Raw genomic sequence first — 12,128 nt, 5'->3', positions numbered from 1 at the left:
AGTAATTTTTATGTTAATTTTATGTTTACAAAGGCTTGTTGAGGTAATATAATTATTTACTATTTAATAGAGAAAAATAGCAGTAAACAATTCGAAAAACGCTATGTATGAATTATTAGTAAAATATAATTTTGTAGATTGCTAGGGAACAGAAGGATATTTATCACTACATAGTATCAAACAAAGTCGCCTTTTCTGTCCCTATATCCCTATGTGCGCTTAAATCTTTAAAACTACGCAACGGATTTTGATGCAGTTTTTTTCAATAGATAGAGTGATTCAAGAGGAAGGTTTATATGTATAATACATGCATAATATACTAAGGCAACATTGCTAATTTTAGAGGTTTCTAACGTGAGGTCGTAAATTAATCTATTTTTTAGGCTTATTTAGCAATTAGCAAAAACGCTGCCTAACCCTACGAGTTAGATCAAATTAATGTACTACAATATTGTACACCATAAAAAGGTCTACAAAAAAGTCCGCGATGGTATATGTTTATCTTTTAGGGATAACCCACATTAACCATTTTTATTGTTTACTTTTTACGTGAGAAAATGGCTTATTTACGAAGCTATTTTAAGCAATACGGCTTTAATCCTTATCGAATTAAGTACCTTAAATACAGTGTGCAATTAATATAGATCAATATGGTTCCTTACAGCATGTAAATTAAACAAATATTTTCGGAGATATTACAAATTTAAAATTTGCGTTTAAAAATGTGTAATGTAATAAAAATTGTATGAATTTAGATATTCCAAAGATAGCAGGAAATCTTCATAGTAAGTATAGGGGAAGAGGAATTGTTTTACTCCAAATTTAATGCGTGCAGGCCAAGGGCAGTAATGAATGAACCAAAAATACTGGATCGATTTTAATCATGTTTTCATTGAGTGACATAGGCATATATATTTTATGCCCGTGCAAAGTCGGAGCGGGCCGCTATGTTTTTATATACAACGTTCATATTTTTTCTGTAGTGTATTTAATTTAGTATCAGCATTACACCCGTGCGAAGCCGGGGCGGGTCGCTAGTATATCATATATTTTAATTATTGTAATGTAAATTTGTTACTGTTCTTTAAAGTAATATTTTTTGTTATGTTCTCTCCATTCCGATATATATCATACAATTTAACTATTTTAATTTTCCCTTCTACAATTGTGTAAAATAGATACACAACATTGTAAAAATACTTATAACTTGCCCCAATACATTTTTGTGTTGAACAAGTAACTCTCTGCAATCTAGCATGTGTGTCATTTCTTCGTCTCCTTTTTGAATCTAAAATAGATAATTAAGCTTATAAGTTTTAATAAATAGTTATCTCAAGCTTATGATAAGTATATATTTATTATACCCGAACACAATACTGTGTTATCTCATACAACACTTTCTCGCTCATCTGTGAAGTGTTGGAAGATTGTTAGCCAAACAATAAAACTACCTTCGCAATTATATATTTATCAAACCCACAATGCCCAACCCAAAGAAGGCACTGTACATTATAGTCCATTATATATAATTTTAGTTTTATAAATAAACTACATTGTTCCGTTATAATATATTCTCGAATGGATATACATATTGTAGCATGCTTGATTTATTGATAGTTAAAATTTGTTTGATCGAAAAAATGTTCTTATATATTGAAAACACAAAATATCGTTTTTATCAATATCTTCGTGAAAAGTAAATACAATACAAACATTATTGTGAGTCTTTTATTTACAAAAGATATTGCGGAATATTCGAGATCGATAACATCGGTAAATATTCGTAATAATTGATGAACACTTGGCCAGTAAACAAATAATTTACTGTAACAGGAACCGTTAAAAACATGTAGAAATTTTTTTTCAGAGAACTTCAGCTTTCAAAATACCGAATACTGTACCGAATCAACTGTTATCGTATAAATATTACATTTGAAGGTTACAGGGGAAAACACTCAGAAACTTTTCATCTTTCAAAAATGATATAATAATATAACACAATCTCAAAAATATCTGAAATTATCAGTAACGGAAAACACAGTTTAAGAGCTCAAAATCTGGCCATGTCATCACAAAAAATTGATTATATTACTTATGGGATACTCAATTCTTCCAGCAGAATCAGCGAAATACCTCGGCATTTATCTCGATGGTAGGCTAAAATTGAAAATATCACGTTAGAGTAAAAGCTATACTGATCAGACTAAAAATCAAAGAATTGTAATAATTAGCCGATTTATCGTTCAATTATAAAGCCTATATGGAGTTATAGGGTGTAAACATGAGATTCTACTAAGACATCAAATGGTCTAGTAATCTTAAGCTGTCAAATTTTCCAATTAATTGCCGATGCTTACCATTACTAAGTGACCAACGAAGAACTGCATCATGACTTCGAAATTAAATGAAGGGAAATGCAGAAGATTGAAATGAATCAAACCACATGGACTTATATAGTCATATATCATATAGGTCAATTGAAAAGTCCCTGGCCTGACACATAGATGGCGCTACTAGAATTAAATCCATATGTTTTTAGTTAGCCGTAACTCTGAAAAGATTCGTGGATACATTTGAGAGCTTCGGATCATAATTTTGTGAATTATAGCATTTTGAGTGAAGCAACTTTTGTTATTGTGAAAAAAATGGATAAAAATTAATTACGAGTGTTAATAAAATATTGCTTTTTGGGAAGGAAAAAAATACAGTTGAAACAAAAACTTGGCTTGATGCCGAGTTCCCGGACACTGTCCCAGGAAAATCAACCATCAAAGATTGGTATGCTAAGTTTAGTGGTGGTGAAGTGAGCACCGAAGACGGTAAACGCAGTGGACGCCCAAAACAGGTTGTTACCGACGAAAACATTAAAAAAATCCACCAAATGATTTTGAATGACCGTAAATTGAAACTGAATGAAATAGCGGACACTCTAAAGATATCAACTGAATGTGTACATCATATGATTCACGAATATTTGGGTATGAGAAAGCTATGTGCAAAGTGAGTGCCGCGCAAGATCACTTTTGACCAAAAGCAACGACAAGTTGATAACTCGGAGCAGAGTTTGAAGATGATCAAGCGTAATAAACCCGAGTTTTTGCGTCGAAATGTGCAATGGATGAAACATGGCTCCATCATTTCACTCTAAAGTCCAATCGACAGTAATCCCAGTGGACTGCACACGATGAACCCGCTCCAAAGTATGGGAGAACGCAACAGTTGTCTGGCAAGGTTATGACGTCTGTATTTCGGGATGCGCATGGAATAATTTTCATTGACTACCTTGAAAAAGGAAGGACCATCAACAGGGACTATTACATAGCGTTATTGGACCGTTTGAAGGACGAAATCCCTGAAAAACGGCCGCATTTGTGGAAAAAGAAAGTGCTGCTTATTGGATTGGACTTCGAATTGTTTTCTAATCCACCGTATTCTCCAGATCTAGATCCTAGCGACTATTTCCTGTTCTCAGATCTCAAAAGAATGCTCGTTGGGAGAAATTTTCGTTGAAGAGGTGATCGCCGAAACTGAGGCCTATTTTGAAGCAAAGGACAAACCGTACTGCAAAAATGGTATCGAAAAGTTGGAAGGTCGCTATAGTCAGTGTATCACCCTTGAAGGGAATTATGTTGAATAAAAAAAACAAATTTTGCCAAAAAAATGTGTTTTATTAAGATAGACCGGGGACTTTTCAATTGACCTATTATATATTCTTAAGTGTTAGTAAGTGATACTCTTATTCTTAACTTAAAATTAGTTTAACTTAATTTTAATTTGGTAAATATATATGGATGTATTTATCTCGTAATCGTTTTGCTATGTATTGATGCAAAATAGCAATCGTCTTTTTTAATTTATTTATTTCATTGTTACTGGTTGTTGCTGACTAACCCCTCGGCCCTATCTTAGTCTCTAATTGTTTTTATGTATAAACACTGCCGTTCTTCTATTAAATACATCTCAGTACACAAAAAAAAAAACAAACGGTTTGACTCTTAAAGTATGTGTCCCGTTCTGGTGTTAAGCAAAAGTTGTATTATTTCCATGTTGATATGAGAAGGAGTCTCTCCACACGTTTCCCTTGCGATTCTCTTAATTCCTGAGTGACAGTCGGTATATAAGTAATCCGTCCTGGAGTATCTAGGTGCGCTTACAATGCTTCTCAGGACTTTGTTCTAGAAAACTTGTATATTACTTTTTGCGGAACATTCCCATAATTGACTTCATTATGTTCATATAGGTTTCAATACTTGTATAATATCTTGCATAATAGCAATTTATTATGTACTGATAATTGTGATTATGTTCCAATTAATCAACACTTTTTTTTTCTTATGTTTGAACTCAATATGTCTTCGTCGTGTAATACCCAAAACCTTTTTTTTTAATTGTTGCGTTAGCGAAGAGTGAAGCTGAACAAATAAAGGAAATACAGGAAAAACATATGCAATACCCATGAGGTAGTTTATAACTTATCAATGAAAAACTTTGTTGAGCTTTTAATACACAGTACTTTGACAGGATCTGACAATTTCAGTACATATGATGATATGGCTCCTGTCTAGCAACACAAGTCAATATTTCACATTCTTCGTGCGTTTCACAGAGTGACTTCTGATTTTAGGGAGCCTATTTTTTGCCACATTTCAAATATGAATATTTGCAAATGTAAAGTATGATTTTTTTCACGTCCAATCCATTTTTTTCCATCCAATACAAAACGAAACTCAAATAATATCGTCATCATCTGCCTCAGATTTTTTATGCTGTTGATATTTTCTATGATTTCTTCTTGTACTATACGTGTTATTTCCACGTAAATTTCCTTTTGTAATGCTACTATTTTGTACTTTTTTTATTTTTGTTTATGTAATTTTTTAAATAATTTGGGAACCTGTATATTGTCAGATATTATAAATAGAACTGTACTTTATGTAAACTGTTGTAGTTCTTTATGTATTTTTTATAGTTTGTTCACATCAATTTTGAGGCCTTTTTGATAATTGATCCTATTATCTATTAATTATATATTAACATCGATACTAAACCATTAACTATCTTCAATTAGCACGGGGTATTTTTGGCAATTGATGAAGCCTATCGAATGGCCAACTTAATTTAATTATTAATAGATCTCTAGTCTATTAACATTCATCTCCCAGGGAATTCGAACCCGGGATGTCTTTAACGCAAGCGGAACAAGCATACCGACGCCTGTAGCTCTACTATCTGTGAGCTTCCTAAAATAATCAGTCAGGTGTTTCAGTAGGCCAGGACATAATAACAATAGACAATATGTTTTGTACATCACATATTGTTCCATGTTTTCAACGAAAATTAAAATATTAGTAAGCGGCATTCCTAGTACTTGCCAGTTATCACTTATTATTTCATGGTAGCACTCAAAATTATGTAGACAATATTTTTATTCTTAGAAAAACTGCAAGCCATGTAAACAAAGTAAAAATTATCTTTATGAAAACATATCTTAAAAGGGATATTTTACTTAAAATTGTCAATCGAAGAAATATATTATATATTAAAAACAATCAATGTCATTAATCTAACATCAACTCAATGTAAACAATATTGCAAACAATATTCTGTTTTCAGGAATATTGATGGGTAAAAGCTGATGTGTTATCAGTGTATTTAAGTGTATCCTTTGCTTGATATATTATTGGGTTGTTTTATGGCTTTTGATGAAATATTGACTATGATGTATACATGAAACTTAAAACATAGAAAAGTGTTATTTAAGTGACGGAAAATTTTATATTGAATACTTAATCTGTCTACTCTTTCAATAATTTGCAAAAACAACTAGTAACATATTCATTCAGCTATTTTTAAGAATTACAATCAACCATTTATTAGATGTATGAATTAATTAACGCATATTTTTTCTTTGAATTTTAAATGAAACTAAAATAGACGTAACTTTGATTTTTTGTTGTTTTGAATGAATCGAAAGCAAGCTTTCAGAACAAGTGATAGTTGATACACATGACTTACATAATCTCTCAAAATAGTAGAGTTTACTGTACTAATTGATAGAGTTCATAGAGTTCTTGGTACCTACATTATGTGTTATGAAACTATATATAATAACTATTGTGTAATTGCTCTTTCAACAATTTGCAAAAATACCTAGTATTCATCCAGCTATTTGTAAGAATTACAAGTAGCCATTTATTAGATGTATGAATTAATTAACATATATTTTTTCTTTGAATTTTAAATGAAACTAAAATAGACGTATCTTTCTGATTTTTTGTTGTTGTGAATGAATCGAACACAAGCTTTCAGAACAAGTTGATAGTTGATTCACATGAGTTACATAATCTCTCAAATACAAGTTGTACTCTATTCTTCAATTATGACAAATTGTGAGAATTGGTGCCTTTAAGTCAGATTCGAAGTTGTCAAGATATTTGGGGACAAGAGAATTAAACTTTTATATCATAAGACTTATATACCTTTTGGAGCTTCTAAACGCCATCATTCGTGTTGACTCTTCACATTCAGAGAAGGTTTATTGCGTTGTTTGATGTTTTATTTTTGATGGACTTATGAAATTAAAGATCGGCAAGAAAACGGGAATTTTAGAGGATGCAGCGAACGTTGCGATGAATACGGTGCAGAATGTTGCAGCATTTTATTAGGAAAAATTATGCACACCTTAATCGACTAAATCCCAGCAGTATCTTATTACAATACACAGTATCTTATATAGCAAATATGTTATTCCTAATCTTACTATAAAGTAAGGTCTGTGAATCTGTTCCTTAATCAGAACGAATATTAATAAATGTTTTAGTCTACACACTTCACTGTTCTCACTCACAATTAGCAGACTGGTAATTCTTTTGTGGTGCACTCTTGGACAGTTTTTGGAAATATATTTTTTTATTAATGTCTTAGAATTTCAACAGTCTTTCAGAGTACTTTGCACCTTCGAATCACACTCGTTATAGGTTCTAAGGGGATCGCGATAAATCAGTTTGTTGGAGATGTAATATGGGGCATCGACGGTGTCTTGCAACACATTATTCTGGAACTTCTGAATTATAGCTATGTTAAATTTGCTAGTAGTACTCCACAGTTCAATGCCGTAGGTCCAAATAGGCCTAAGTATTGATTTGTTAACTAAGGATAATTTAGATTTACGCTCTGTTAGCCAATAGATTTGGTTTAGTTTAACCCCAAGCTGTTTGTGTTTTGTCATTATATGTTTTTTCCCATGTTAAACATCGATCAAAATGCATATCCAGATATTTAATATTATCAGCTTGCGGCAGTTCATAATTATTAATTTTTACTGTTCTTCTACAAAGGTTGAATATCACATGGGTACATTTCGTCTCAGATACGTTGTATGATCATGATATTTTAAGATGCAGCATAGTGAATTTTCTGGCCAATATATTAGGAATACATATTAGATAGGCCCTAGTGGAACTTCTGAATATTATATTTAGGTCTTAGTTTATTCAGTTCATAGGTTTTCTTCAAATTAATTTATAGTAAATTGTGTGACTCTATGATAAAATTTCACCAACTGAAAGCTCTGATGATGGAGTAGGTTCTTTAGTTTAATCCTGTGTAACTGATATAGGTATCACACTTTATTAAAAGCCTAAAATATATTATTTAGTTTGTCAGTCGATATATTTGTTCTATATTTAACTCAAAATAATTCTAATGAAATAATATTTGTCTTTCCAATTACTGTGTTAAGCCACTTGATGTAACATTTATCTAAAGAACTAACTTGTGTTATGAGTAATACACTTATAAATTAGTAGGAGGTAACATCTTCTGGTTTTTTCAGGTGTTTGAATCATAATGATTTTAGCTGCCTTCTAAATGAATATTTAAATAATTTGCAATATTTCATTTAACATATATTTTGGTAATTTTATATTTTTTGCTGATAGTTGCTTGTACAATTTTTTCAACTATTAGGTGGGCAAGTAAGTTTAAGAAAGTTATACTTTTGTACAGCGCGTTCTACCTTAAGAGGCACGCATAGCGCCTAGAAGGAACTTGCTATTGAACGGAATTTAGGTACCCCACTCTTTCCACCAGATTTCATCTGACTATTATTTTTTGATATGTATAATGTCTTTATAATATTTATCAATTTCGCTATAGAATTCGCATATTACCCGAAAGATGACTCAGGTTATAGAAAACAATGAGCAATATTTCTAAGTTTAAGTTTATTGCTGTTTATTTTTATATGAAATTAAAAAACAGGCAATAATAATTAATAACACACGTAGATTTATTTATTTCCATAAATAATGTCATGCTTGATTGTCATGAAAAACGGAATATTTTTTTATAGATACTGACAGGTGTAGTTTCAATCGACATTTTCTATTAATAAACATTGTTACTAATTTTCATTTATCAAAATATGTCATATATGAAGCAATGTTAATGAGGAATTCTTCCTTTATGCGACCTTAATTTATTCTGGCTTCCATTCAACGGTCACTACAAGATATACACTATACAAATGCATTTCTTAAATACCAAGAAACGTATCAGAGCCACTGTTGTCCCAACAACAATGAGTTCTCATTTAGATTGTTGATTTATTCTAACTGTATGTAGCGTGGGTTAGACCAAAGTAGCTATGTTACTTAATTCGCCTTATTCGTTATATCGAGAACGAAACCACTGTCCTTTTGCAATCGTTTCCACTCATTGATCGTCAGTTTGTAAAAATTAACATGTAGGTGAATGGCTTTGACGTAGTTCGCTTCATTTTTCAACCTTATATGCACACTAATACGAACGTAAATAAAAGATTAATTAATGAAACGCTGTTTGTATGAAAACGTTACTATATAACTGACCCGGTGAGTTTTACTTTTGAACATCGACGATATGGTCGCCCACCTCATTTTTAAAGTGAACTTTTTCGTTGCTGAAGGATTGTATGGCAACGTATAATTTTAACACCTACGAAGAACATGTGTACGATAGCTTTAAGATTTATATAACTTTCTATGAGTTTTCATTATTTTCGTGAACGTTTTTATTCGATTACTGTGGGGTAGCGACCTTGAGGCATGTCGAATTTTACATAGTGGAATAACGGTCTACAAAATACCCTGAAATATAATCCCAGATGCTGAACACGGGCGAGGTGCCAGCAGCGCCAACTAGAACCCGATAACGAATAGCTGGCAACCCCGGGACGTTTATCTGGAATGTTATTGAAGGATATTTCCTAACATTCAGTAACCGACCATCGTTTGGTTTAGACGTGCCACCATCGATTGCCCAAGCCTCGTCCCCAGGTAATACCCTTGCCAGCCTTTTTTTATCATTTGTATTTTTACATTTTTATTTACATTACTTCAATAAATAGCGATCACATAATGTAAACACCACTGTTTTATTTCCGAAGCCACATCATTTACCCTAAAGTGCTAAAGCAAATTTGTGTTATTGTTTAGGTAAAATACGATGTAGTTCATTCTTTTTTGTAATAGTACGGTAAGGCTGGTGAACAAAACTGTACACGCTTTCTTGTTTTTCCTATTACCTATTAACAGGAAAATTAGTGTTATCAATAAAACCTTTTTTGACAACAACCCAATCAAAAATAACTAATACATTTTCAATTTAATTGAGCACTATTATACTTTTTTTCAAATTCGACAACTGTTTGATACATTTTGTTTAGAATAATTTGTTTTGGACGACTTTCAACGTACTGGAGCCATATTTATTTCATTTCAGTAAAAAAGTCTTTTTAGTTCGTTTAAACATATTCGAATAGCAGTCTGAATTATTGAAACAGTATGACGTCGAAAGTAAATTGATTCAAATTTTTCGGATGAAGAAAAATCAAATTGTAATTAGAAAATAGAAAATCAAAAATTAGTAATTAGAAAATTAGTAATTAGAAAATCTTTAATAAAAAGGCGCCATAACGCTTCATCACACTATAGATATCAATCCACACATTCAGTGGATTTGATAATAAAATAATCATTTAATTCCTTTAGTATTATTGAATTATTTAATATCAATGACTATTGACAAGCTATTGAACGAAAACCCAGCTAAACTTAACTTTCAAAGAATACTCATGCAGCTTAGCAGCTGATGAATGAACTATATTTAGATGTTTTCGATGTTGTGGATCTATTACAACAAAATAAAGAGCCAAATATTATGCGTTAATTCAGAAGAACCATTCATATCGACAATGAAGCGTAATATTCTTGGCCATCAGCCATCAAGTCTTGCTGTGCAAATGGTAAAATCAGCAGAGTGTTCTGTATTAAATGCTGCTAAACCGGACTGATACTGTTACTGTAAATGTTTACGAACGTCAATTGAACAAGCTGAATGATGTTTTGTTGCAACAATAGTATGTTACAATCGCAAAGTATTGAATAACAATGCTCGGCTACAAGTTGCAAAAAATTTTAAAAGATATGCTGTTGCTCATTTCCATTTATTTAGCAGCTTTATTTGGCTTGGCTGACATCTGCTTTCAAAATGTTGAAGAAGTGCGCAAATTGATTGATGATTGGATCGCTATCAAAACAAAAGTTGGGGAAGCAACAACAAGATGAGAAAAAGTCGTAAAAAATAATGGAACATATTTTGAACTTGCCTATCAGTTATATATTGCATTCTTTTCAATAAATGCCTTCTTAAAGTGAAAGAATCATCACAAAAATAAACTTAGCAAAATAAATGAAAATTGAATATGTGAACAAAATTACGAATTGGAGTAAATTTGATCTAGAAACTTGATCTATTGACAAAATATTTAACGCTAAAACGGTATACAAAGCTTCCTAAGCACTAATATTTAAGAAAGCTCAAAATAAAAGACAATTATACAATTATACAATTATATAGGGCGATGAAGTTAGAAATGGTATGGTAAAACTTATTTTGTTAAATGGCTTTCTATACTAACTAAGAGATAAGAAAGTTCCAAGGAACGACGTAAGAAGGAGAACCCTACAAAGGGTAATTTAACCCTATATAGAGCAGTTGAAAGTAATAATTAGTTATTATAGACACATGTAGCAGAACTCACATTAAATTTAAGAAGTGTAATGATTTCAGACTAAATATAATTCTTAGAATTATGCAAAATTATTATTCAAGTTTTTTTTATTGTAAAAAAGGTCGCATGTAAAGCAACTTTAATAATACATTTAGCTAAGATCACAAGTAGCATTAGAAACTTCGATGATGAGTAACTTATTGGATAACTGCACTTATTGGATCACTAAATGATGATTATTGATGTGTTTTGTAAGTACGAATTTTTCAACATTATAAAAATTTGATTTACGATTATTTCGTAGATGTGTCGAGTTTTGATTGTGTTTTTGTGATTATGATTATCAGTGGTTAACATTTCAGTAATTTTTACATTTCTATATTTATTTTCATACAACGTGATGAGCAAACCATTTAGGTAAAATAGTTATTGATAATTGGGCTTTATTTAAAATTAGTTAACAATTTCAGATATATACATTTAAAAAAACAATAGATCTTAAATATTCTGTAAATATTATATAAATTATTTTAAGATTATTAAATGTTTACATTCTCTTTACCAATATATCATTTCGACAGTTTTGGTATTTTAGTAGGTCAGCAATCTTATCTTATTTTGTATGTATCAATAATCCTAAAATCTATTGATCCTGATGTTTTTATAATTTTGTGCATCATTTTATCGATCTATAGATATCCATTAGACAAATTAATACACTTTTACATATACGTATATAGTAGAAATATTTACAAAAGGCATTCCAAGACGATGAAGCGTCATGGGGGGTAAGAAAACCAAAGCGAAACCCATGAAAAGTTCCGGAAGTTGATGGAGCGGAAGTCTCGATTGCTCAATAAAGCCACCTTCTGTATGGATCTGTTACGTATTACTTGAAAACCCTACTTATACTAACGTTATACGAAGTATCTTTCACCTGATGGGTTTTTAAAAAGAGACGGTACAGAGAGCGGATAGTTTATTTCTCAAGAATCTTCAGTTACAGAAACTGATGGCGAATGTCCTTCGTAATATGTAAGAAATATTTTTTTACTGATTAGACATTACATTCAGT

The 12,128-nt window shown here is 31.3% G+C and overlaps 1 protein-coding gene across 3 annotated transcripts in view; it reads left to right on the top strand.

Moving 5' to 3' along the window:
* The window catches only part of LOC143191352 (interference hedgehog), a 114,167-nt gene that overhangs the window by 63,807 nt on the left and 38,232 nt on the right, over positions 1-12,128 (top strand). The window lies entirely within an intron of this gene.

Source organism: Rhynchophorus ferrugineus, unplaced genomic scaffold, assembly GCF_030347505.1.
Source record: "Rhynchophorus ferrugineus isolate W39M unplaced genomic scaffold, kcgeb_rfMv2 rfM2, whole genome shotgun sequence".
In the NCBI taxonomy this organism is placed as follows: domain Eukaryota; kingdom Metazoa; phylum Arthropoda; class Insecta; order Coleoptera; family Curculionidae; genus Rhynchophorus; species Rhynchophorus ferrugineus.
The sequence above is the reverse complement of the archived record's forward strand: the minus strand, read 5'-3'. Positions and strand labels throughout refer to the sequence as shown.